Source organism: Homarus americanus, unplaced genomic scaffold (assembly GCF_018991925.1).
Source record: "Homarus americanus isolate GMGI-L3 unplaced genomic scaffold, GMGI_Hamer_2.0 scaffold26591, whole genome shotgun sequence".
Lineage (NCBI taxonomy): Eukaryota > Metazoa > Arthropoda > Malacostraca > Decapoda > Nephropidae > Homarus > Homarus americanus.
Window position 1 is genome coordinate 149,975 of NW_024755595.1, and position 4,475 is coordinate 154,449.

General features: G+C 36.8%; 1 long non-coding RNA gene across 1 annotated transcript; it reads left to right on the forward strand.

The window, feature by feature from the left end:
• Nucleotides 1–160: 160 nt before the first annotated feature.
• LOC121856608 lies at nucleotides 161–1,518 on the forward strand. The gene is made up of 2 exons (XR_006087006.1): nucleotides 161–219; nucleotides 1,086–1,518. It is a non-coding gene; the product is annotated as an uncharacterized LOC121856608 (long non-coding RNA).
• The last annotated feature ends 2,957 nt before the right edge of the window (nucleotides 1,519–4,475 follow it).

Consider the following 4,475-nt stretch of genomic DNA (forward strand, 5'->3'; position numbering starts at 1 on the left):
AGTGCTGGGCATGCACCAGCTCCTGAACCTGCTCCAGTGTTGGTCAACTCTGGTCTTGAAAGAGCTCACACTCGGTGCCGTCACAACACTTTCTGGTAGATTGTTCCAAGAGTTCACAACTCTCACTCCGAAAAAGTTTGCCCTCGTAGTTTTCTGGACCTGCGGCTTCTTCAACCTTGAGCTGTGACCCCTTGTGGGGCGAGCGTCCGCCAGCTCCAGGTAAGGACACTCAACAACGAGTACTAGTAGTGCCCCTTGAGATGTTTATACACCTCAACTAGGTCGCCCCTAGCCTGTCTGTTGTATAAGCTCGGCAAGTTCAAGCGCTCCAATCTCTCGGGTAGTTGAGGTGCCGAAGTACAGGCACCACCAATCTGGTGGCCCTCCTTTGAACATACAGATGAAAGCTTAGGTGCTCCATTGTTTCCCTTTATCCTGTGTGATTTTATTAGGATATCTCATCCACGTTTTCATTGTGGATATATATATATATATATATATATATATATATATATATATATATATATATATATATGCAAACGTGGATAAGATAAATCTTGATAAAATCACACAGGAAAACAATGGAGCACCTTAGCTTTCGTCTTTATTCAAGACATCTTCAGAGGCAACTGAATTACAAGGACTGAAAGAGGTGAGCTTACAAAGCATGAGGTCAGGTCAAAAACATGACATCCACTAATCCACACACCACCACTACCGCACACACAAGAGGAGCTTATAAGATAGGGCGACGTAACTAATCATATTAATTTTGGTTAAAAATATGAGACCCACTATTCATCTACCTCAAATGCTTTCAAAGCTCCTTAACCATGCATCCAAATTGAGAGAGACCATATTTGACTTAACTAAACAAGGTAGTTAACTACAGTATTCATCTACACATGCAGCCATGTGATGTTTTTATTCATAACCATCGTACCATTCTTAGTATATAAAAGAAAGATGAAATTAAAATTAAATTACTACTTCAGATGTCCCTCATAGACACAAAGTTTATTATCTAGGATGTTAGCATCATTCTCTCACTACAGTATATTATTTATCACATCACCACTTTTCAGGTCACTAGCCATTTGGGCAGTTATTCTGTGAGTACAAGAGGAAACTGGAGTACCGGGAGAAAACCTGTCATGTTTGGTAGAGAGGGTCACACTGGATAAAACCTTTCTCACATGTCATAGGACAAGATTGAACCTAGTACACAGTTGGGAGAAATATGCACATTACTACTACACTACTGTACCAACACCCCATAGTATTAATCAGTTCTATATTGGTATCTATACTGTGCGATGTGATACACTAGTCACTAGGAAACATGTCCAGTTGCACTTTATGGGAAAGGAAAAAGTAAATTCATGGGTTACAAAGTGCTCTATCATCTACTGAACATACAATGAACCTCAGCTGCCTCTCTCCAGTTACTACATTATTCTAATATGGACCGTGGTCTTGTCTTTCACTTTTATGATAATAAAAAATACTACAATGTCACTATTAATACATTTTATTTTCTGAAAAGAAATAATTCCTTCATGCATCTGTACATATGGCCTGATGTTTTTAAGATAAAGCAAAACAATTGATCACTGAACTTTTGTTACTGAAATAATGTTGTAACAGGTATAGTCAACTACTGAAGTTAGATCTCCTTTCTTTCCCTGAACCACAAACCCCGAGTTTCTGACTCAAGAACCTGATGCAATAGACTGATACATTATTCTGTCAATAAATGCTTCCGATTCATAAGTATGAATCTCAAGGTTCAGAGGGGAGGGGAAAATGCGAACTGTACAGTAATCTACTGCCCTTTAACAACCAAGATCTTTTACTGGGTAACAAGACTGGTAATTACTTTACACTGGCCAATCAACAATCAATTACAATGTTAACCTTAAGGGTCCAAGTCTTTTTTATGCTAGAAAGGGAGAGTTTTGCCAAATTCTTATTAAAAAAAAAATGAAGCATTTACGAGCAATATCAATCCCTTTATCTATTAATGACATTTGTTCCTCAGATGGTTGCAATGCTTCAAATAATATTCCGAAAAAGATAGATTTTTTTATGAAGCTGCCCAGTTCGTGACACGGTGGAACAGGCAACTGGATCCAACACTATATTTAGAATATAAGATGTAAGTAAGACCACCTACCATACCTGATCCTGTAGCTACTGCATAAGGTATAGAGGAAGGCCGCCTTAAGACTCGTGTGCTGGATGCATATTGAACAAAAAATGTAAGAAGAATTTGTAACCAGTATTTATCATGTAATTCGTATAAAAAAATTAGTGACCAAAATACAGAATACTGTAGTCACTAACATTATTCTGAAAAATGTAAGTCAGTCGATATATACTGTATATAAAAAAAGGTTATCTTCACACCATCTAATACCTGATAATTCTTCATATAAATCTCTATGATTATCTATGAATTACCACAGTTTAATCTGGAGCACACAACTGAAGTGAGTAATGTCAATATAGGACAAACTAAAAACGTCACACCACTTGCAAACAAAACAATTGAATACAAGTTAACAAGATTTCCACACAAGTGAATGCCTCCCCAACTTAATTACCGAAATATAAATTTAACACACATAGTACTTCAATACAGTACAGATAATAACTTTGATCACTTTATTTTTTGGCTTTAAATATCTTTTCTACCATCAATTATCATTCAAAATATAAACTTGTTTCTCTCATTTTCCTCCACTGGTTGCTACTTTTACGGTAATTCTTTAAATCCTCTAATAATTGTCAAAAAATAAATGGTGTGTTGTCATGTATCTTTGGACCACTGATTACTATTTCCTTATCATTTATCTTGTCATTTGCCTTTTCCAAAGTATTGTATTCCTGGATTTCATTTATGCAAAACCAAAAGAAGTTCTTCATCTATCCAGTCTGGATTCCCAAAGGTTCATAATTTAAACACCATCTCTAACTGAAGGGGTGAGGACCCATCTTTCTCACTCACCTATATCACAATGACGGTGGTAACAAAACTGGCTCCACCCTTAACCAACAGCCGAGGATTCCTACTCTGCCCCATATGATCAAAAATAGAATGCAAGCAATTGATGATGGCCGCCATCAGTACAGCTAACTTTTACTTATGATGGCCGTCTTCCCTACAGCTAACTTTTACTTATGATGGCCGTCTTCCCTACAGCTAACTTTCACTGATGATGACCACCTTCCCTAAAGCTAACTTTCACTGATGATGGCCGCCTTCCCGACAGCTAACTTTTACTGATGATGGCCGCTGTCCCTACAGCTAACTACCACTGATGATGGCTGCCATTTGAGAGTTAACATTTCACCATACAGATTTTAATTTATTCTTAATTTCTTGATGTTGAAAATGAAGATCATGAAAAATAACTAATTACAGCTGTATCTCACCTATTGATTTAAGAACTTAAGCCATAAACCCACCAGCCTTACATTATTCTTATCTAACAGCAAGACCAACCAAAGATACCCAAACCAATTCTGCATTTTCGATATCAAATACTTTAGTGTGTGTGTGTGTGTGTGTGTGTAGCAACATACAGTACATATAATAAAAGTAAGACAACGTGGGGCTCTGTTCCACAAACAATATCTACTGCTGAAGTTCACTGGTACACCAAGTTTCACACCATCTAGGGTAATTCATTGTATATCAGCGATCCCAAATACCATTTTTGGCTCTTGCAGATTCTCCAGCCTCTAACAACAATTTCTCTCGGGATAATTCATGAACTAATGAATAATTATCAGGTGATAAATAATCTCTCTAAACTAAAAACAAATTCTTACAAAAATATTCATCCTCTCCCTGTGTTAAATAACTATATAATTATATACCGGTAGTCATGGTTAATTACTAAAACCAGAAAAAGTTAATGTAAACTAGAAAACTTACACTGAGGAAATCACAATTTACAGTACATCCTTATTCTACAAGGAATGATCAAAGCAGAATACTGTACTGTATTCTAAATCCCCCCAAATTAAGAAAACATTTAATTTCCAACTTTTTAAACCCAACAAAGTACAGTACAGTATATATTACACATGTTACAGCAAAGCTCTAACCAAAAGAAGCAGCAATATACAAGACAAAGTTATTACAGAGATTACATACCAGGTTAGTTGCTAGAGCAAAGGGGGGGGGGTACCTATATGACTAGACAATGAGGTCTACTAATCACTCCCAGTCTTTATCTATGGTAGAATATAGTGTGGTCCCTCGGTTAACGATTTACCTTCCATAAGATTCTTAACTTCGGTTAACGAGCAATCCCTCGATTAACGAGTTTCTTACGAGCCGACTTCAACATGTTTTCGCTTGCATTTGGCGGTCCACCAGCTGTAGTATTAGTCCGCCAATACAGTAATCGGTTTTAGGGCTTAAATTCCTTACTATTTTAGTAAATATCAAGAAGTTTATACTA